The 23,958-nt window shown below is 41.3% G+C and overlaps 1 long non-coding RNA gene across 2 annotated transcripts in view; it reads right to left on the bottom strand.

The window, feature by feature from the left end:
- LOC146812127 (uncharacterized) overlaps positions 1 to 23,958 on the bottom strand; it is a 375,865-nt gene that overhangs the window by 22,854 nt on the left and 329,053 nt on the right. Inside the window, exon 1 of one of the 2 annotated variants that reach the window (XR_014965870.1) lies at positions 883 to 1,017. The exons of the other annotated variant lie outside the window; for it this stretch is intronic. This is a non-coding gene — a long non-coding RNA (uncharacterized LOC146812127). Of the gene's footprint in view, positions 1 to 882; positions 1,018 to 23,958 lie in introns of those variants that run through there. 2 annotated transcript variants of the gene reach the window in all.

Genomic DNA, 23,958 nt, shown 5'->3' with positions numbered 1-23,958 from the left:
ACCTTAAACATAATATGTGCATGCTGAATATTCAAATAATATTTTAAAGTAAATCAAATCTTGTCAGTTTCCTCATGTAAAACATAATCAAGACATGTGCAACATATATATATATAATTCTATGGTCTTTCAAATTAAACACAGAACCTGTATGTACATCAAACTATTTAAATTTGTTTCCAAACATAATTTAGGGCTAGATTACTAAACACTAGTTGCAAAATATTGGTCTCAATTTGTGACCAGTATTTTTGCGATCAGTGTGGTATTTTGCACACTGACCTATGTGCCCATAGTAATGAGTGAGTTTTCAAAGGCCATAAAAATATTTCATGCTTTTAGCCAGTCTTTTAAACTTTTTTATGTCAGCGATTACTCAGCAGCTTTTCCAACAATAACGTTTTACAGTAACCATAACAAAACAAAATAAGCATTGACAAAGCCAAAAAGCAGGCAGCTAGCACCAGACCTATTGATTTTGCCGATAATGGTTTCTAACTTATTTTAAGTTTCAGCTATTAAGGCATACAATTGTATTTATACTATATTTAGGATCAATCCCTTCTACCACAAATATTTTATGTGAACAAGACTGTGATTCACTCAAACTAAAAACATAACTTCCATTTCAAGCCCGAACGCAGAGGTTTGTGGCTCCAGGCACATCTTGTTATTTTTGTTTGGTTTTGTTTAAAAACATGAGGAAATTAGCGGGAAACACTTCATAGGACACTTAGGGGTTGTAATGTTTCTCAGGAAGGACTAGGCACGACGTTTTTTTTGTTTCTGAATAAATGAATGCCTATAAAAAAAATAGAATTAAAAATACAAAACCAGGTTTTTAGAATTTGTATGTAAGCCAGCCTAATTATATATATTTACCCGAAAATGTGTCCCATGCAAAGTCACTTTTAAATACAGGAACACAACAGGCTGTGGCATTCATTCTATTTTCTTCTTTAAAAAGCACAGTTGGTGATGTTGAGGCTGTTCTTTCTGTTCCTTGGTGACAACAGATAAGATATCTACCCTGGGGCGCTTCAATGCCACGGGTTAAAGTCAAATAAGGGAGGCAATTTAAATAGCAAATAACACTGGCGTCCAGTCGGCCATTTTGTGCTAGAATGTCTGAGTGACCCCGGTTTTAATACATTTGACGGTAACTGTTAAACGAAAATCGTCCCCATACGAGAAAACGGCTAAAACTATTCCCGAATATTCGCATGCTTTTAAAAATCAATCATTGTGGGTAAAAATCCCACAACGTATTGCACGCCACCGACTGTCTGTCCCCATCTATACATCCCAGATGCTCATTGTGAGCTGTAAAATGATACAGGCTTTTCCTATCTATACCACGCATATACAGTGGGCAGAAAGATAAACAGTAAAACAAAGGGGCCTGGGACAGGGGATTAGCAAAGCGGCCAATTTAATTTAACATACAATGGAAGACTTTGGAAGGCATGCAATTTTTACGCAACTCTGCCGAGCGTTCTGGTCTTTCAATGAGATGTTATCAGCAGTTCTTCGGTTACAAAGTTAGATATCAACTAAATATTTGAAATGCTGACAGGGACTCTGGTATCACGGAACTGGCTCGACGTGTATCCATTATTGAAAACGTGACAGGTTCCCTAAGACAGATAGGCCCACGCCCAGCTCTGCAGAGGCGGGTGGGTATGCCACGAGCTGATTACATGGTATTTTCTCTGTTTGCAGGAAAACTAAGATGTTTGCACCCCAGGGTATTTCTGCTCGCCGGAGATGCCTTGATTAATAAAACGTGAGCGTGCACTCTGTAATTCCAAGTATCTCCTGCCGCCCCTCCCCCAGCTACTGATTGCACAAGGCTGTTTATCCAATTAACTCGGTGTTTGTTTGATTTGAAGGCAGCAAATGAATGTCGAACTTCGACGCCATTTCAGGTCCGATAAAAAAAATTAAATAAATTGTGAAATGAGACTTGTGGTTATGGGGTGACTTTAAAGAAAAAGAAAATACCCAACTTGAAAAAGAATTCCGGTTGTAAAACTGCAATGTATAAAAAAAAAATAAGGTAAATAAAAGCTAATCATTTAAGGATTCTGACAGCAGCTTGTCAGTTTTACTGAATGCGATAAAGTAGGGGTGTGTGAAGTTGCTCTCAATTTGACGATTTTTTTTTTTAACTTTGCTTCCCACAGTGTGAACCATGCGAACCGCAGTTTTTGTGTCCGCTTTTGACAAAGAGAAATTGACAGCTGTTGCAAGAGACCTGGTCATAGGTGGACTGCCTCTGCTCGCCGGCTGTCCCCCATCCTGCCTTGCCCCTTGCTCCCACCAATGTGCAGGACTAAGCATGCCGCCTGCCCCCACCGCTCTGCACATATTCCTAGAGGCAATTCTTAAATGTGCCAATGGGCCAATTCTCTTGCACATACTCCAAGGACCAAACCGCAGAGTTGCACATGGGACAACACCCTTGACTTCCCCTGTGCTTGTTCCTCAGAAATTGCTCCATACCCACACTCTTCACCACCATGTATGGAAATCCAGTGCTTTTCTTCTCCATTTACAAAATGGCCGCACTTTCACGTGCAGAACATCCATCAAATGGAAAACAGTCCAGTTGAGCAGGCCTGTCTGTGGGGACATTTTGCTTTTTAGAAGTTTTTTTTAATTTTCCTGCAGATTTATATAACACGAACTCGACCCAAAGGTATTGGAGCACTTTAAATAAGCACCAGTTACGTTACACAAAACACATTCATTTTTTTGGTAGGCACGGGAGATTAAGTGATTTGCCCAGAATCACAGGATGTGGAGTCAACCCTGAGGCTCGGCCCTTGGTTTCCCAGCTCCAAAGTCGGCAGTCTAGCCGTGAGACCTCATCCTCTCCAGAAAGTTGGCCAATTTTGCCTGGCAGGTCAAGGCTATGTTCTCAAATTCACCCGATTTATGGATGAAAGTCCAACTCCAGTGATAAGCAGTGAAGACCAGACATACAAATGGTATACACAGAACCAAAAAAGCAAGCTAACAGGTTTATTTAGTCCCTATCATTATGATCATATGTGAAACCATCACAATTACATTTCCACAGGATGTTTAAACAACTTTACCATCCATCCCATGTTGAGGAAAGAACTGGTGTGGGAAAGGGTAAGTAGGCCATCCCAATGTAAAATGTTATTTTATTTCTGTTTATTCCTGTTTAGCATTTTAACAGAAACATATTTACAGAAACAATTGTTCAACCATCACCCAGGAACATTTAAGGAACTGAGTTGCATTAGACCTATATATAATTTATTTAATGCATTATTAATTAAAACCATTCAGCATTGAGATAAAGGGGTTAACAATGTAATACATTATAAATAGTAAGGAACAATAGAAATATATTCATCATCGTAACGATACTATCTAGGTCATAGTAAATACTAAATAGGTGAAACCCTACAATAATATAAAAAAAGATTATAATTTACAAAACAAGAATAAAACCTTTGCTGTTTTTTCCAAAACAGTGTGTGCTTGCCCAGAATATCAATCAAGTTTATATAGGCCGCATTGCATGTGTTGTGTGATGCATTCTTAATTTAGACTAATGCATAAAAAAAGATTATCTCTAGTACATCCAAAGAAAGGTACAAATATGATTTTGAGGTTGGCAAACGTGAAGTACAGAAAACATAGTCCATACATTTTTAAAAACACCCTTAAAGCTGCAGATGATCACTGTTCTGATAAGTGCAAACTAGTTCAGCACATCTCCGAATTCCCAACAGCACTAAACATGCAGACATATGGAGGCACCTACTAGAACAAGTAAAGTCTCAACATGCTATGAAGTAAATAGCAGGTGACCGAGAGATGTGATGTCAGCCGAGGCCTTCAAACTTCAGTAGGGAATTTTGAGGGGTATGTGTAAGACTTTCAGGAAGTGAAGATCCCTGAGTTCGAGCAATGGGACGCTTCAGTGAAGTGAAGTCAGAAAAAAACATTATCTGGACATGGTGATTTGGATGTAGTGAGCTAATTTGACCTTGCCGAAGCAGCTTGGGCCGGGGGAATAGTGGGAATCCACTTAGTGACATGGGGCGAGTCATGGGGGATGAATGTGTGGAATATTGAGAGATAGCATGATTAGTGTCTGTAAGGATCTTGAACGGGGGGGGGTCAAGAAAAGGTGGAGACAAATTGATGACTTTCTGTAGGATTAGAAACTCTCTAATGAGTGCATAAAATCAATCTAAATCTATAAGTTCAATGTAAAAGGACTTTTAAATTGAAATAAACTACTATTACAGGCAAACAATACCAGAGAGTGAAAAACAAGATGGTCAGTAAAATCAAAGGTGAACAACAAAAATATTCAATACACAATGATGTTGCTTAAACGTAACCATCATATACCCATGTTTCGACCCAGCAAGCAGAGGTGAAGGCAACAATAACATCTGCCAATAACTAACACAATATGATCATCCCTGACTTTTTACTAGCCAGAGAGACAACTCAGACAGTGGTCATAGAGGGTAAAGTGCACCTAGCAGAATCTTTTATTGGGTTGCTAGAAGAAACATTCTGCATCAGAACCCAGGTCATTATAAATATTCCAGTCTCTAAACCGAAAACCTAAATAGGCCAAAATATACCCACCATATTTTGTTTGCACCACTTAAATTTTTTCTCCCAATGACAGATCTGGCACGAGTTACCCTGTCGGGAGAACTGCTATACCCTGACCTCAATGAGGAGGAAGGTCAGAGAAGTTAGCATAAGGGACATCTGACAATTGTTTGTGGGTGCATTGTTACCGCTATCCTTTAGTCTTTGCAACATCTGATGAAGACTGCAGTTTACATCATGGAATGGATAATTTCCATGGAGCACTTACCATCGAAACAGACCTCCAGATGACATCACTGCTCCAATACTAGCATCAAATGTCATGCCCCAGTCATGCCTCATGTTACAGTTCCAACAGGGGGCATTGCCTTTAAACGTTATTGTATATACAAGTGATAAAAACGTGGGAGAAATACTAAAACACACAGATAATCTACCACTACAAATAACGTTTAAAGGCAATACCCCCTGTTGGAACTGTAACAATTGCAATAACCTAATGAGAGGACCATACAATCATGATGCGCTATTCGGCAAATGCTAATAAGTACACTTCCGGGTCACCGACGCGTGTCACTTGCAGCCCGCGAGAGGAATGAGAGTCAGACTAACCCGTTAATACACACGATTATGGTAAGAGCAACCCACGATTGGGATTGGGGAGATTTATGTGGGTATACAGTATGCGATAATGCGCAGAGAACCACAGTGAGACACGCAATATTTGTAGTGGTAGATTATCTGTGTGTTTTAGTATTTCTCCCACGTTTTTATTCCTTGTATATACAATAACGTTTAAAGGCAATACCCCCTGTTGGAACTGTAACAATTGCAATAACCTAATGAGAGGACCATACATCAACCATCCTATGAAAAGCCATAAAATCAAATTAAGAGTAAATGCCACATGTGATTCATCAAACGTAATTTACATGCTTTAATGTCCATGTGGAAAACCTTACATTGGACAAACAGAACGAAAAATCAAAATACGTGTGAATAAACATAAAAGCAACTTAAGAACAAAACAGATCAAGTCCACAGTGGTACAACACTTCATCGAAGTTGGCCACAATATTAGCCAACTAAAGTTTTGCGTCTTGGAGCTGGTAGTAAGGAAAGAAGGAAGAGACAATCATGATGCGCTATTACAACGTGAAAATCATTGGATTAGCTATTTGAACTTGCTGAAACCTAATGGGATGAACGAGCGCATGGAATTCCAATGTTAATTGTGAGACTGTAAAAAACGAACCTGAATTTTGCACCTTCATTATCAGTACGGTTTGTCTGTTTGACACTTGCAACATTAACACCATTCTTGTTGAACTCAAGAATTACACCTGAGCCCGAGATATCCCTTTTAAACACACACAGTAGCAGCACACTAGGGAAACCCGTTTTGGACTACATGGACAGATTAATGTGGTACTCATATGGTGTTTGAGATTGTTTAATCATATTCGCATCCTTACCAGGATTACATTATAAATGAAACACTGGGCAGCGTTACATAGTCATATTAGCTACGACGTTCATATGTTGAACTCATTGTATGTGTAACGATTATGCATTTCACTCTCCCCACTAGTGCTGTTAATGTTTTTACTTAGTCCCTTCTCATTTAGTCCGTTTTCTATGTACACTTCTTCGGCAAACGGTAATAAGCACACTTCCGGGTCACCGACGCGTGTCATTTGCAGCCCGCGAGAGGAATGAGAGTCAGACTAACCTGTTAATACACACGATTATGGTAAGAGCAACCCACGATTGGGATTGGGGAGATTTATGTGGGTATACAGTATGCGATAATGCGCAGAGAACCACAGTGAGACACGCGATTCTCTAAGCTCGCGTACGCGCGTCTTACCTTTTTGTAATTAGCCGGTCACCCAGCCGTCACTAAACATGCACGTTGTTTGCGTTTAAAAACACCAAACATTAACAAACCACCTGGGTTCTTTTTCACCTATGGGCGGTGTGGAGATTTGAAGCTATCACGGTTAACACTGTTCAGGCACTGGAATGACAAAAACCATTGGGCGTTTCACCTTGTACGCACGGTCTACATTGCTGACCATTCTAATATCATTAACTCACTAAAATCTCTCGGAGACTCAGAAGGTTTACTAATCACCACGAAGTTCTAATCAGTACGTGTGTACATCACGGGAGCACCCAATTAACATACAGTACTTTTCTTGTAAGGCATAGACCTAAAAACTATCATATGTATTCACAGCAAATCCCCTGACGAAGGCACAATGCCGAAAGGCATTGGGATTGAGCATGATCCAATGCTGGACATGAAGTAACAACCTTTGTGATCACTGAGCATTGTGGGATTTGAAGTTTCTTAGTAATATTGTGATGAGACAACAATATTAAACAGATCAACTACAACGGACTTGGAAATTTACAGTTACCAAGGTTTTTATCATTCCTTCCATTAAATGCCCAAAGCTCTAAGAACCATATCTGTCTTTTTAAAAGGAATGTATTGTTCTTCGGGCATACATGTCAAGATTAATCATAAAATATTAGCATGCAAACTATCTGGTTCTCAGTTGATTTAACTTTCACAAAACCAATGGTCCTTGTCACTAAAGACTCCATATAAGGAATACAAAAACCCCAAGTGCAAAAATTGAAAAAGCAATTCCTTTTTTTTTTTTATTATTCTTGAAAAATCCTCAAAATAGTCCCACCAACATTTGCAAATCTATGCAGCCATTTATGTTTTACTGTTAGCATCTTGCCTCAAAAATTCAACTATTGGTATTTATTTGGAATTTTAAAAACAAGTGCATGTCTGTTCAAACTTTATGGCATTCCATCTGCTTTTTCCAGAATGCAATAAAGAGAGAAAGAGATGTCTGTCTATCTATCTATCTATCTATCTATCTATCTATCTATCTATCTATCTATCTATCTATCTATCTATCTATCTATCTATCTATCTATCTATCTATCTATCTATCCATCCATCCATCCATCCATCCATCCATCCATCCATCCATCCATCCATCCATCCATCCATCCATCCATCCATCCATCCATCCATCCATCCATCCATCCATCTATCTATCTATCTATCTATCTATCTATCTATCTAGCTATCTATCTATCTATCTATCTATCTATCTATCTATCTATCTATCTATCTATCTATCTTTCATAGAGAGAGAGAGAGAGAGAGAGAGAGAGAGGGTAGATGTACATATATATAATCTACAAATACATTACCCAATGGCGGTCGCCACTGTGTAGTTATAGTTAGGACCATGTTTCCATAGGAAATTGACTTTTTGATTTTCTAATAACTTTGGCCTCATTTGACACATTTTTACAACATTTTTCAAAACAAAGTCTCGTCCACCTCTGTTTTTTCCTGGAAATTTCAGGTGATCCTTCAAGCAGGGGCAGAGAAAAAGGGAGGGGTGTCAAAACACATTTTACCCATGAAATATTGCATAGGAAAATTAGACACAGCTCCTCACACCAAATTTGGCAGACACTTTGATGTTGATACTGAAAACTTACTTTTTGTGATTTGGTGCAAAGCCATTGAGTAGTTTTTGAGAAATTAAGATTCAACGTTTATGCATGTTTCACTCCACTGGAGGCTCCATGTACCTGGCAGATCAAAATATAATAAGTGATTGGCTGCCACAATTTCAACATAGATGTTGTAGCAGCCATTTAAGTACTTAGGGACTCAGTCTCCTTTCCAGATAAAAGATCCCCAAGGGCCGAAAAACATATATTTTTTTTATCTGTACCACAGATCTGCGGAGGATCTGCAGCAAAAGAACTTTAAAGTGAACTCCTGGCCAGGGCTGGAGTTTATTTATATGTGGAGGGCGGCATACTGGCCCAACTCCTTGAGCCATTTGAAGACCCTGGGGATCCCATCAGTTGGGGTCAACTGTATGTGTTTTTTGGGGAGAGGAACATGGGACCTCCCTCCTCAAGTCATGGCATGGCCCGGGGAACCCGCTCCTTGGGGCCAGCTCAATTCTTAGAGTCCCAAGGAGCCAGAGCCCCAGGACACTGTTCCTTGCCGCCTGGAGCAAAAAGGCTGCAACCAGATAGGAGCTGACATTTTCAGGGAGCTGGTGGGGCTTCAAGGTCCCTGGTGGTACCCCGCAACTCCCAAGAAAAAAGCCAACTGTGGGTGTCCCGGGTGGGACCGGGATACCCACAAAAAAAAGAAAAGGTAGAGAATAATAAATGAGCAGCCAGAGCCGCTCATTTATGGTTCACTGGTCCTGGCAAGGAGTGCCCAATAAATGTAATTGTAATTGTATTCTTATCGTGCTTACCACCCCTGAAGTTACATCAAAGAGCTTTTCGGCAGGTATCACATCACGCTACTCTGGAACCCAAAAATGATTAGTGGTAGATTAGTATAGGGAAATATTTAAAAACGTGTTGCTGGTTGACAGAGTTATGCACCTTGTACAAACAGGAACCATAATCCTAGTCGTGATAACTCACAACACACCCTGAATTATCCTGTGCTCACTTGGTTCATACAAGGCCAATTGGTCCAGGTAAAGATAAATATTTTAAATATTTAAATATTTTCAAGGAGAGCTTTTTTAATCATTCAGTACTTCTTTGACACAAGTTAGTTTTGAAGAAACTATGTATAGGACGGGACGCAGGGGAACATTGTAAAGTGGTTCATTTATTAACAATATTCACTATATCATTACATGCGGATTGTAGATCTGTGCTCACAGTTTAGTGAAAAAGAATGTGATGTAGTGAGAGAAGAAAGATTTTAAAAACATACATCGCATGGCAAGAGGAAAGCAGGCAGCAGGCCAGCACAACAAAGCAGTTCAGCAGAGTGGCAGTCCCTCCAGCAGTCCTCCTTCCTGGTAGAATGTCCACAGTCCAGAAGATTTCTGAGTTGGTGGTGTAAGAGGTACAGTACTTATACCCAGTTGGGACTTTGAACTAGGGGAGACTTCAAAGAGATGTCTTTGAAGTGCACAAGTCCCTGCCTTTCCTGTCCTTGCTCCAGACTCACTACAGGGGGTTATGCCACCCTTTGTGTGGGGACAGGGCACATCCCTTTCAGGTGTACGGTCCAGCTCTTCCCTTCAATCCTGCCCAGGATGGCCCATCAGGAAGTGGAGCGCCCATCAGTCACACCTAAGCTCCCTTTGTGTTTGGCTGTCTAGAGCGAATGCACAAAGCCGGTTGTCACCCATCCCAGACGTGTATTAAGAGACAGGCAGAAGGCACAAAATAGTTACAGTGAGAAAATGTCAACTTTCTAGGAAGTGGCATATTCAGAATTACAATTTAAAATTCAACTTCATCATACGTTGTGTTTTTAAAGTGTGATCCCGGAGACACCAAATTTGGGGGTCCCATCTCTTCCCAATTGGAAATGACATTTATAAAAATGTAATAAGGAAATCCCTTTGTTGTCCTATTGGAGAGATAAGTTTTAAAGTAGTTAAAAATGAGTTTAAGAGTATTTCACTACCAGGACATGGAAACCTAAAAGGTACATGCCCTACTTTTTAAATACACTGCACCCTGCTCATGGGCTGTCCAGGGCTTACCTTAGGAGTGACCTATGTGTAATAAAAATAAAGGTTTGGACCCGACAAGTGGGTTAAATTGCTAGGTTGACATGGGAGTTCAAAACTGCATACTCAAACTCTGCAATGGCAAGCCTGAGACATGTTTAAAGGGCTACTTATGTGGGTGGCACAATCATTGCTGCAGGCCCACTAGTAGCATTTATTTTACAGGCCCTGGGTACATGTAGTGCACTTTACTATGGACTTGTAAGTTAACGAAATATGTCAACTGTGGATAAACCAATGTTACTATGTTTTTAAGTATAGAGCACATGCACTTAACTGTTGATTAGCAGTGGTAGAGTGCTCAAATTACTAAAGCCAATAGAACAAATGATGGACGGAATGCTGATCAATGTGAAACTTTCACCCCCAGTACCGAGATCTGGGCCTAAATCAATTGTTTTATTGCCCACTATGCTATTCCAGTTTAATGGAATAGAGGTTGACCTCTTTACAGAGCAGGAACAACCATCTCCCTTTACAACAATGGGAGTATCCTTATCCAATCATCAGACCTCAACCTTGACATTTTTGACAATATTTTCCCCATCATCAAAAACACAGTGACTCCTACTGAATACGCCCCCTCCCAAAGACGTTCTAGTTCCTCAGGCAACCTCCAGGAACTTCACATATTGTCCTCTCATAGCCTAGACATCTCAATTGACCCTTCCCTTTTTCTTCCTTGCTCCTCCATAGGGACCATCATACACAATACCAACTCTTTAACTCCACTTGGTTGGTCTGAGTCCCTCTCCAGTAATGACCAAACTAGTCAGCATGCTCACCACTCCTCGACAGCTGCTAGCTCAGAGTTACAAAGCTTCAGAAGTCACACCATCACCCGTCTATACCCTAGACCTTCAAGTACCCTATTGTGGTGGCTACTAGTGTGCCTAACACAGTCCCCATAGCCAAATCGATGTCACGTCCAAAATCTGAACTCCCAAACCTGGCTAGCAACATGACAGCTATGACCCCAGCACTTCATATCAGCCAGCTGTTGTACTTCTGAACTGCTCCCAGCAAGACTTACTCCTTTCATAACCCTAATTAGCATCTACAGGTTCTCCCAGGCCAGTATTTTTCTAACACACTATTCCTGAACACCCCCCCCCAAACTAGCCCCCAGCTCCAAGTCTCAGAAACCCACTTCTATACCTCACTCTGATCCAGACTTGACAAGATCTCACTAGTCCTCCAACAACTCAAGGCAGATCTTCAAAGCCTATTGCACCACACCTCCGAGTGGGCCGATAATCGGAGGTTAAGTAGTTCTCTGAAGACAAATAGTCATAACCACACCCATACCGCTAACTACTGCACCAGGCTTCCAGTAACCCCCACACACTGTCATCTAAACAATATCGGTCTCTCCTCAACCTAGATGGAAAACATCCTCCCACTCTAACTACCCCTCTCGACCCATTAGACTAAATGATCCTCTGTCTGACAATGATATTCAGTCCCTCATACTCTCATATGATTCAACGTACTCTGCTTACCTAGATAACATGTGTCAAATCGAGACAATCCATGCAGACCCGCACAGAGAACCTAGGGTCAACTCCAGATCCTTGAAAAAGAACAACATCACACGAGTCACCACTGTACAAACTACCATAGCTGACACAACCCTAAGCTTAAATGTATACCTCTTAACTGCAGATCAGCAGTAAGACACACAGCAGACATTGCTGTCTTTATCCTCACACATGATCCTGACCTGACTGAAACCTGGCTAAATGACTCATCTGCACCTATCCTTGACTTACTAGTCCCTCCTAACTACGGCATCATTAGATTAAACAGATCTAGTGGACAAGGTGGAGGTATCACTTCTATACACCATAACAATCTATCAGTCAAACAGTCACAATTCCTGCCCTATCATCATGTTAATACCTATGCATCGAGGCTGTATGTAACAGCAGGCAAGTAGTCATATTCCACGCGCTCTACGAGACAACCTTTCCTTCATAGAACAAATCATGTAAATCATCTCAACCAACTCTGATCTTCATGGCATTCAGCTCTTCCTCAGATATTTTAACCTCCACTGGAATTACATGAATGACCCTGCAGTCAATAGCTTTAAAACCTTCCTAGTGGACCTCAACCGAATCCAAATATGCAACAGTCCTACTGACATCAAGGGAGCAGCCTTAGATTGAGATATCGGTACTCCATTCAGCTTGAATCTATCATCCCTTGCAACTGGACAGACCACCACTGCATCACCTTCCTCATCACAGAATCTATGAGAACTAATAAAGTTCAGCTAAATAATCCCATACACTGGCAAAGAAGCCAGCGAAACTTTAACTTAAATGATCTGACATCACTCAGTAATTACATCCTGCCCCTTCCTGCTGACGTGTCCGATGCCCATGACCTTACAGACCACTACAATCACTCCATGACAAACAGTTTAGACTTGATTACGCCTTTACAGCTAAAAAGAATGTCCTCCAAAGTCTCCAAACCTTGGAACAATCGTACTTTGAATGCAGAAAGACGAAATCTCAGACTAGCAGAATGATTGTGGAGATCCTCTCCGTCCCTCAAACATCTCAAACATCTGAGATCATAGAGGAACAACTAAAACAAATGCATTAGAAGTTCTAAAGCTAATTACTTCAGAAACTAACTAGACCAAGTTACAAATCAAACAGACATACTGTTTGAACTCTTCATGCTTCAATAAAATAGCCAACCTAACCTTTCCCCAGTGGGATCCTATTTGCACACAATCTGCGAGGAATTTCCCATCTTCTTCCTTGAAAAGACAACAAAGATGGAATATATTTTGTGGTCTGCATTGGAGCACCTGCCAATCACACCACCTATCAGCTTCCATGCTCCTCAATTGTTGTGCCTCGTCTCGCTCTGGTTCTCACCCCCAAAAACAATGCTTCTTGAAGCTTATTCAAAACTTTGGATGAATTCTCAAAACTCTTGCAGCACTGAGACCCTCAAACCACTTCAGTGACCCTCTGCCATCGAATTTCTTCAGTTAGATCAAATCATCCAACTTTGGACCAAGATAGTCAATGCCTCACTACTTCAAGGCTCTATTCCTGACTGCCTAAAGACTGGTCAGGTTACCCCATTTCTAAAAAATGTACTGCAGATCACACTGACCTACACAACTTCCGTCCAATTTCGAACTTTCCAACTCTGGTGAAGCTCCTTGAGAAATGTATCCATGTCCAACTATGTAACCACAAAGATCAATTGTGACTATTAGACCAATTCCAATCCAGCTTCCGTCAGAGTCACAGCACCGAATCCGCTCCTACTCACACTGTGCGCTAAGTATGCTGGATCAGAACTAATCCTGCCGTTTGATCCTACTCGACCTATCGGCAGCATTTGATACGGTTAAACCCTAATCAACTTATTGAAGCACAGGATGGGGCTTTCAGGGCCTGTCCTAAATTGGTTTGTCTCATTTCTCCACAATAGGACTCAAAGATTCAAGGTGAAACAGTCCCTGTGCAATCCCTCACCAATCACTCTAGCGGTACCACAGAGGTCCATGCTCTCACCCACTCTCTTCAACTTGTTCATGGAGCCTTTAACTGACATTTTGAAACCATCCAGCATTCATTATCACATGTATGCAGATGACAACCAACTGTACCTGAAAGTCTCCTCCCCTGAGGACATCAGATCCCTCAACACAACTGTACAGAAAACACAAAATTGGCTTACTCTCAATCACCTTAAATTAAACGCTCTTAAAATGGAATTCTTCTGAATCATCCCGTATTAAAAGTCACCAGCCTTCAAAGAATGGATGAATCAACAAACAGCTCTTAATTGCATACGCACATCATTGACTCCACAAGCTCACTGGGTATGATGCTAGATATGAGTTTGAACATGCAGAACCACATCAGTGCTCTCAATGAAGGAGAAAACTTCCAAACGAGCATCATCCTCCCCAATGACTTCAAGTCTGCTTTGCAAGCCCTAATGATTCCAAGTTGCATTATGGAGGTGCAACCCTCTGCGGTTTTCCTAGATCTAAGATGGCTCCACTAAGGGCCTCTCTTAACTCTGCTGCAAGGCTCATCACAGGTTTTAAAAGAAACAACCATATCACACCTGAGCTGAAATCCCTAAACTGGCTCCCATATGAAGCAAGAATACAACTAAAATTGTCTGCAGGACCCATAAAGCCTTACACGTCAACACCCTGATATGCCTCACACAAAAACTTAAGCTCTTTGGTGGCTCCAGATCCTCTAGAAGTGCCTGCACCTTACTACTGAAGCCACAGAAACGCTATAACAAGAAAAGTTACAATTGAGCTTTCTTGGGTATCGCTCTGAGAATCTGGAATTCCCTGCCCCCTGAAATCAGACTGAACCCCTTCAACTGCATCTTTCAAAAAAGAAGTTAAAGTGCTACTGATTAACACATTTCTGCCTAGATCCCCGCTTTTCAGTCACTCTAGGACATGCTCTCCTCACCCTTGTTTACTATTTGACTGTTATGATTGTATTTTGAGCTGTTGATTTAGTGTTACTATCTCCTGTACATTTCGTGTTTACCTTGTCGCTGGCTCCTAAGGCTTACTCTTTCTTGTTCAATTGTAAAGCACTATGTTACCCCAGAGTCTGCTATCTTTAGGCCCGCTATGACACATTTCTCTCACCCTTGTGTATTATTTGACTGTTACAATTGTATTTTGTTCTGTTGGCAGAGAGTGACTCCTTCTTGCACCTTCTCATTTACCTTGTTGTCTGCTCTACATGCCTCCTCTTTCTTGCTCAATTATAAAGGACTCTGATACCCCAAGGGGTTATGTTCATGCTATATACATTTTTCTAAATAAAATAAAATAAACCCAGCCATATGCAAATCAGTCTTGACCCTGCTTGCCATGGGAACAGTCCAACCTGAACTGCCAGGCCAGGTCCTCCCTGGACCAAAAACAAGCATCCTGGGACCGGATTTGGGGCATCACCCCATATCACCAGGCTCGCTTAAATCTAGTGCCATGGTGAGCATGGGTCTCACATCTAGGCATACCCGTCCCACTTGGGGTGACAAATGCAAAAAGAAAATTGATGGACTCAATGTTATCATTCGCATCTGAATCATCGACAGGCCTTCTGGAAAGGCAATCTGCCCTGAAATTATTTCCACCAGGTATGTATTTTGCAGGAAAGTTGTACTCTTGAAGTTTAGACGACAACCTGACTAATCTTGATGATGCCTTCCCCGTACCCTTAACATTCAACATGTACATTAAGGGTTTGTGGTCTGTGATCAGATCAAAATGTGTGCCCAGTAGGAATTTTTCTGAATCGTTCTACTGCCCAGCAACAAGCCAGTGCTTCACGTTCAATAGTACTGTTACTACTTTCTGACTTCTTCAAAGTGTGGGAGGCGAAAGCAATCGTGTGTTCTTTAGTACCTGACATCTGAGATAGAACAGCTCCTAAGCCCACTTGGCTAGCATCGACCATCACAACACATTTCTTACCTTCTAAAAAAGGCAGTAAAGCAGGTTCTCATACTCTTTTCCGAAGGCGTCACCGGCAGCCATCCTTAGCCTGGTCCTACTTGAAGCCTCCTTTTATCAGATAAGTCCTTTACTGTGTATGCTTATTGAGCTACATATTTGGAACACTATCACATATCCAGTGCTTGTTCCAGTTTCTTCGTTAAATTTCTTCTATTGCAAGAGGCTTTCCAGAATATAATTTCACTGATTTTAACATTAAGTAGGACCAGACCGCTTTTCCAATATACCTATACGAAGCTTGTTTGACAACCAGACATCAGACCTTTTCGTGAAACTGTTGATTTTAAAATTAATAAGACATCGTTGCACATCCGGTGCATTGCATTTTAATCAGCCATTTATTAGAATTAAAGACATCCACCAACTATGGAGATGCAAGTTTTAATCCCTAGGAACTCATCACCTTGAAACGGGATCTATAATTGTGTGGCTTTCCTGAAGAAGGTGTTGAATACGCCGAAACGCGCGTCGAGTTAATAAAGATATTGCCACTTTTTAACTTTTTATTTATACATATTGATTAAATGTAATGTGTTAAATATTGTTTCAATTTTTAGATGTTTTGTATAAATATATATTTTTTAAATAATATGAGAAGAAATTATTAAAATAATAATAAATTTGAACATATTTTTTCTGTCTTCCTTGGTCATCTTATTGTCATAGATATTGTGTAATTTGTTTACTTTATTGATATTTCCTAGGAGTTTTTGTCATTACTAGTAAAACAGGTTCTGCCACTATGAGACATTTTATCATTTCAAATGCTTCATTGACATCATCAGACCAAATATTTATTTTGCCATTCTTGAGTAAATTACATAGGGGTTGGACAATAAATGAGTATCCCTGCACAAAGTGAGAGTAACATTCACTCAAGCCCAGGAAAGAGGGAAGAGTATCTTTATCTCTGGGTCATCTGCATTCCGAATGGCTTGAATTAATGCATACTTTGGACTGATACCTTCAGGACTGATAGTATGACACAAGTAGTTGATTTCCAGTGACATACATTTACACTTGTCACATCGCAGGGTGATACCATACTCTCTGAAAAACGTCAGCGCCATTCTCAAAATCAATTTGTGTTCCTGGATATTTCTAGCAAAAACCAAGACATCATCCTGAAATGCCTAAACCCCTGCAATGTCTGCCAGCATGGTATCCATTAGCTTCTAAAAGCACTAGTGGCAGATACTAGACCAAATGGAAATCTGCAATACTTGTAAGCCCCAAAAGGTGTAATGAATGTTTTTACATCTTGTAATTCTGGATTGAGGGGAAGCTGATGGTAAGCAGTTTGAAGGTTAGGTATGGAAATGCATTTTACTTGACCTATGTTTGCTAATAACTCTTGAATTTTGGGAAGGAGATGACAGTCTGCCTGTATGTTTATGTTAAGTGTGCGAAGAATGTCACCAGATCTTTTGCGTATAATAACTACTGGACTGACCCATTTGGAAGAGTCTGTGGGTACAATGATGACTTCTGTGACCTTGTGGAAAATTGGTATGGCATCTTTGTTGAGTTTGATTTTGTGAACACAAAAATGCTGGAAGCCTATCTGTAATGTGTGAAACTGTTTCAGAATTGACATCCTCAACTAAGGGAATTATAGACCCCTGCAGGAACAACAGGAAGATCTTCCCCAAGGGTCTAGCATAACGCCTAGTTTGGCAAAATCCCGCCATCCACTATATTTCTACCTTTCCTTGAGACGTGCATTTTAGTGGTGGCCTGCCTACCTAAAGACATCACAGTGTCTACAAAGTTCCCAAGCATATTGATATCCTGATCCCCATATGTTTCGGGATGTACATCAGGTTTATTGAGTGAATAGTCTTGACCTCACTGTTTATGGAATAAAGTATCAGAAATAATGGTGATAGGGACACTTGAGTCAGCCATTATGTTTAATGTGAGTACTGAACCCAAAGTAATCTTGTACACGGGATTGTTTGATTTTTGCAGTAGAATCAGTATACATCCAACATAAATACCAGATAAGACATATCTATATTACAGTCATACTGACCAAGATCAACACTACTAACTTTGATTGCTATTTTGCCACTTTTGCGGAAATGATGAAAAAGTCCTAGTTTCTTGCATTTGTTGCAGCGTTTCCCTTGTGCAGGCAATTGGGACTATTCCTGAGATCGGTTTTATACCTTCATCTGAAACAAAGTGTTATTTCTACATTGCCCATTTTTTAACCTTTTCTCCCTATCAGACATTGCATCAATAGTGTCCACATCATTCATAACCACATTAACAGAAGATGATGTAGACCCAATGATATGTTATTTTTGAGACATGAGCTGACTTTAAATGCCTTTGACAATATCTATAACCTCAGGTAGTGATGGCTCCCTGCAACTCAATAGCCTTTTTTGGATTTTCCAGGAATAACAACTGTAAACAAATTGATCACGAATATAGGTGTCAAAGGAAGCTCCAAAATTGCATGTAGGAGACCAACCCTTGCAAAGAAGAAATAAATTCCTCTACACTTTCATCTGAATTTTGTATTCTTTTAAAGAAATTGAAACTTTCCAAAAATACACTGGGTGCCTCCAAGAACTTCATGGTAAGTCTCGCAACTGCCTCAGCATATTGATCCAAGTCCCCAGATTGACCAGGTGGAGCACTGACATTAGGTAAATGGTCAAAGATTTGCTACCCTTCAATCCCAAGTTGTCCAACCAATAAAGTTGCCTTCCTTTTTGGTTCGAAATTTTCCGCATCTAATGCAACCAAGTAATTCAAAAAAATGTGAAAGCAGGACTTCCAAGGAATGTCTGGTTTCCCTGGATGTTACAAAACAGGCGTAATTTGGATCAAAGATTCGAGGCCCTAGTGAAAACAGGGAATTCATGATGGTACAGTACCTGTTTACAATTGAGATGCAGGAAACAATCAAAGTACCTTGCTGGTGTAGAACTGTCCTGGTTGTTGTAATTTGCTCCCAATACTTGGTTGTGGTAATTTGCTCCCAATAATGTTATGTGATTGCCGAGGAGTCCTTGACAAACTAATAAGCATAATCTAAGATGGCTGCCCTACGCACATCATGTATACATAGTGATGTCGCACGCCAGTAGCACCTCTGCTTTGATAATGCGCCAGCCTAGGGTGTAATTACAGGGTGAAAACTTTGGCTGAAGTGTCAGCACTCATGTCGACTGTGCAGGCAAAAACCAAAGGAAATGATGGACGGAGTGTTGAACATTGCAAGCACTCACCCCCAGTCAACTGATCTGGGTTTAATCCATCACCGTTCTTTAGCCCACTCTGCCACCCCAGTTCAGACATGGCCATATGCAAATCAGTCTGACCCTGTGCCTCATGGGAACAGTCCAGCCCGAACTGCCAAGCCATGTCTTCCATGGACCGGAAACAAGCTTCCTAGGACCGGTTTCTGGCATTTCAGCCGTCTTCAGCCAGGCTTGCTTGAATCCAGTGGCAAAGTGAGCAAGGGACTCACGTCTGAGCATACCCTGCCAACTTATGGCGAACAAAGCAAAAACCAAAGGAAATGATGGACGGAGTGTTGAACATTGCAAGCACTCACCCCCAGTCAACTGATCTGGGTTTAATCCATCACCGTTCTTTAGCCCACTCTGCCACCCCAGTTCAGACATGGCCATATGCAAATCAGTCTGACCCTGTGCCTCATGGGAACAGTCCAGCCCGAACTGCCAAGCCATGTCTTCCCTGGACCGGAAACAAGCTTCCTAGGACCGGTTTCAGGCAAGGCAGATAAACGCAGAGGATACCACACGGGAGGTGCTGGCAGGGCAGGCCGAAGGCAGGCCGCAAGTCGACACCAGTCAGGTCTGGACGCAGTGTTGATGAATGTGGGTTCCTGAATATAGGCTTCTTCACTTGTCCCCAATATGTAGAGAAAGACTCAGGCAGAGGTAAGGTAACATGCACAGATTTATTGAGACACAGCACAAGGAGTCCACAGCTGGTTCACTCTCTTCGCAAACACCTGTGTCACTGACATGTAAGTTGAACAGGCTTTCTCAAGTCGGCTTAGTCTACTCGCTCTGTGTAGCACCTCCCACTTCCGCCCTCACATCCGCCCTCACCTCGCCTGGAAGTTGCGAGCAACGCTGTCGCAGCAACGTCGCCTGAACGCTCCGGATTCCGAATTACCGGATAAACATTGAACGCGGGAGCCGCGAGTCGAGAGTCGCAAGCCCGGTCACGGGAGGCACGGGCCGTGAGCTTGTTGCTTAGACAAACGGAAACCCGCGAAATTAGGGTCACAAGCAGCACGAGTCGAGCTACGAGCCGTGAAGGCTCAATAAGTACCTTTATCCATCTTAAGGGGCATTTTTATTTCGGAAGCGAGAGAAGAGAGCCGCGAGTGTCGCGAGGGGCCAAGACTGTGTATTGATGACTCCACGCAGAAGCATAAGTACAACACTGAAATAAGGCTCAGGTGGAGAGGTGATTAATTTTTGGGAGTTAGCCCTAAGAACGGAATAGAGAAGCAGGGGCTGAGAAGTGTGGAGGTGAGAGCGTATGACCACTGAACAGAGGTAAGTGGAGCAATGTTATATAGTCCATGTAAAACATTTTTGTAAAAGAAGTAAGGGGAAGAATAGTAGGCATATGGGGAGTTGGGCTTAAGAGTACCCATAGCCCATCTGAAAATTTAAAGGAACCAAAGGAGAAGAATATATATATATATATTTTTTTTCCCTCTACATTTGAAGGAAGGAGCACAGGGATGAAGGGACCCAAAGAGGAGGAAAAGGAAAAGCGATGGCCTTAGGGAAATCTAAATCCCGGAAAGTCCCCAAAAACTCCAAGAAATCAGGAAATAAAAGCCCTGTGATGGAGGACTTGATTGGAATTCCGTAAGGAATGAGTGGGGAAAATGGTGGAATGGTAGCACCTACAGGAAGCAAAAAACTAGCGAAGGGAAATACTCAATCACTGAACTCAACCCCACAGTCAGCAAGGACGACTATAAAAACAGTAGGCGTAAAAAGCAGTTCAGTAGTATCAAAGTTGATCAAGGACTTCTTAGGGAAACATTTTAAAGGGAAGGAGACGCCTGATAAGGAGCAGAGTGCGTTAGAGACTCCACTAATCTCATAGGACCCGGTAGCCCTAAGCCTGGAATCTCTGAATCAAATAAATTTTAACATGGCCGAAAGCTCTATAGAACCACGCTTATCCTCCTCGCCAAGGTTATTTCAGTCACTGTTTGTTCATGAGATAGAGGCAGAGGTGGCGGAGGAAGAAGGAGCCGCTCTAAGTAAATCCTTGTGTGAGGACGTCTCTAACCAGAGGATATACAGTCTCAATGCGAAAGAAAGACTGGAAAATTCTTTTGTTGCTCGAACTGATTTATCATGTCCATCATTGCATAGCCTGGAGGTTACGGGATCCTCCAGTGTATCTATGCTAGAGGTTATGCTGATGCTCCAGAAAACCCTGCAGGGTATTTTAGAGATTTCAGTTTTAAATAATGAAATTTTAAAAACACAAAGCAAGCAGTTTAAGAATATGACCGTGGAGCTGACACAAATTAAAGGTCTGATGCCCTCGCTAGTAAGACCAGTAGAAGCCCACCAGGAAGCAAAGGTTGATGGGGAGGAAGAAGCTGTAGGGAATAGCCGATTACAGAAGGAAGAACCAACAGTATATATATCACGTTGCCCTATGATCATAAAAAGATGTGGGGAAAGGAGGTATAAAAAACAATACATCCCGCGGCCAAGTAAGGGGAGAAAAGGTCCACCCAAAGGCCAATCCTTAAGACAACAGGTTAACGGGAAAGGGGTAACGCCAGAACAAAGGTCAGCTGGCAGGGTAGTGACCCCAGAATCTAAAAAGATAAGCTTGGCAGGTACAGGAGTAACTACCCGATGTTCTGAATCACAACTTAGGTGGACAAAGGGAAAAAGAACCGTAAAAAGTGCCAATGGTTCCTTGAGGAAATACTCCGGGGAAAATAAAGAGGTAGTCGTAGAAAGACGGTTGGGTATGTCCCCAGGTGTAGGACCTAGCAACCCCAACCCCGGGAGAGGCCTCAAGAAGAGAGATATCGAAGAAGTACACAGGCAAAGAAGGGAAAATATGATAGATGGACACCCACCAGGATTACAGTCAGAAAGACCTGCGGACCTCTGGCTCTTTGTGGAGCCTATAGGACAGGGAAAATGTGGGAAAAGAGTTAAGAAACTAAACCCCCTAAATCGCTCCCAACGCCTCTCCTCATTTTCGAAATGTCCAAGCCTACGATACGTTAGCTCAGAAGACATAAAACAAGTAGGGTTTGTAGTAAACACCAAAGGAGAAGAAGTAACAAAGGTTCTACTTTATTCTGTATTAGTAAAAGTAGCATTGGAAAAAGCAGAAACCGAGATGTTAAAAGAAGGAATTAGAATAATAAAAAGGGAGGAAATGCTGATGGATAAACAGGGGGAACCTTTTCTCAGGAACCATGCTGGGCTGGGAGATTGACAAATAAGAATGATTAACTCCGAATGGGGTAAGAAGGAAGATCTTGAAATTACAATAACCCCCAAGGACCTAGGGTGGGTTGATAAAGACGTGTTGGTTGAGAACAGATATAGAGAGCTTGCATATATGGAATGTGAAGAAAATTGGTACTTGAGCGATATTGATTAGGAGCTAGGATCGTCGCACAGCCTGTCTATATTATCGTGGAACGTCAAAGGTTATAAAAGAATAGTGCGCCAGGAAATCTTTAAAAACATTCTTAAGAATACTGACATTATATGTTTACAGGAGACTTGGCTATGCCATGAAACCCTAGTCACAGAAGGATTTACCCATCATGTAAAGCCAGCAAGAAAGAATATATTAGGCAGACCATCAGGAGGACAACTAACGCTGGTTTCCACAAAGATTGCTAGGAATATAGAATCCCTTGAATTTAAATATAATTTGGTGCTAGGTAGTAGAGTGTTGACGTTGAATAACAACTTAGGCTATGAAGGTATATGTATTGCCAATGTGTATATTCAGAAAGTAAAAGGAAACGATTATAAGGTGGACCTGGAATGTTTTAAAAAGGATCTGGAGGGCTTATGTGATATCTACCCCAGAGATGTGCTTTTAATATTGGGTGATTTCAATCATAGATTAAACCATTTAAAAATGGATTTATGGTGTAGAGACTTGCTAAGGGCCTACAATATAGAGACTGCTAAGTTCCCCAGCGGTGACACCTCACCCCAAGATGTGGTGCTTGGACAATTGTTGGGTTCTATGGGCCTGGTCTGCATAAATGGAAGGAAGGATGCAGATCGGCCTGCAAAGCGCACATTTACAATAGGGCAGCAAATGTGTCCGATAGATTATGTGTTTATACAGGCTTGGAGTTTTGATCTAATCAAACATTTTGAAGTAGTAAGGGTTGAAGGTAGTGACCACTACCCATTGTTGATGAAACTTTATGTAAAAAGGGTTCCTCAGAGACAAAGAGCCTTACAAGTACAGGTAGATTATCTAAAGCGACTTACAACTCGTATTACAGAAGAATATGTAAAAAAACGAAGTGCATTCCAGCTGACATTCACATTAAAAAATGTATTACCAGAGGAGGGTATTATTAAGGCAATTGGTAGAATGCCTCAGGATAAAAACTAAATGTGGTAAACTTAAGTTAGCAAGTAAGGAAAAATTGCACAGTAATAATAAGCCATGGTTTGACGAGGATTGTCGCAAAGCAAAAGCCAGCATTAGGCAAAAGGAAAGAAGTCTTAGAGGGAGATACAATGATGAACTGTTACTTAACCTTCAGGAACTAAGGTCAAAATATAAAACAATCATTAGAGATAAAAAAAGAACCTATAAGGATAGATGCTGGGTGAAGTTACTAGAGGCAATTGAAGAAAAAAATGTGAAAGGCTTTTGGAAACGAATCCAAGAAAGCACTGGTAAAGTTGTAAGGTCCTTGCAGTGCTCCGTACCGGAGGACAAGTGGGTCGATTATCTAGAGGAAATATATGGGAAGTGGCCAAGGATGGTGGAAATAAACACCATCATATGGCCAGGCATAAGGGAAGAAGTAAAAGAGCACTTCTCCCCTAGTTACATTAGAAGTATAATAGCCAGGCTAAACCTAACTCGAGCCGCTGGCCCAGATAACTTGCCGGCTGTAATTATAAAAATGAATCCTGAGTGGTGGTCAGAGTT

The sequence above is a fragment of the Triturus cristatus genome, chromosome 7 (assembly GCF_964204655.1).
Source record: "Triturus cristatus chromosome 7, aTriCri1.1, whole genome shotgun sequence".
Classification (NCBI taxonomy): Eukaryota; Metazoa; Chordata; class Amphibia; order Caudata; family Salamandridae; genus Triturus; species Triturus cristatus.
The sequence above is the reverse complement of the archived record's forward strand: the minus strand, read 5'-3'. Positions and strand labels throughout refer to the sequence as shown.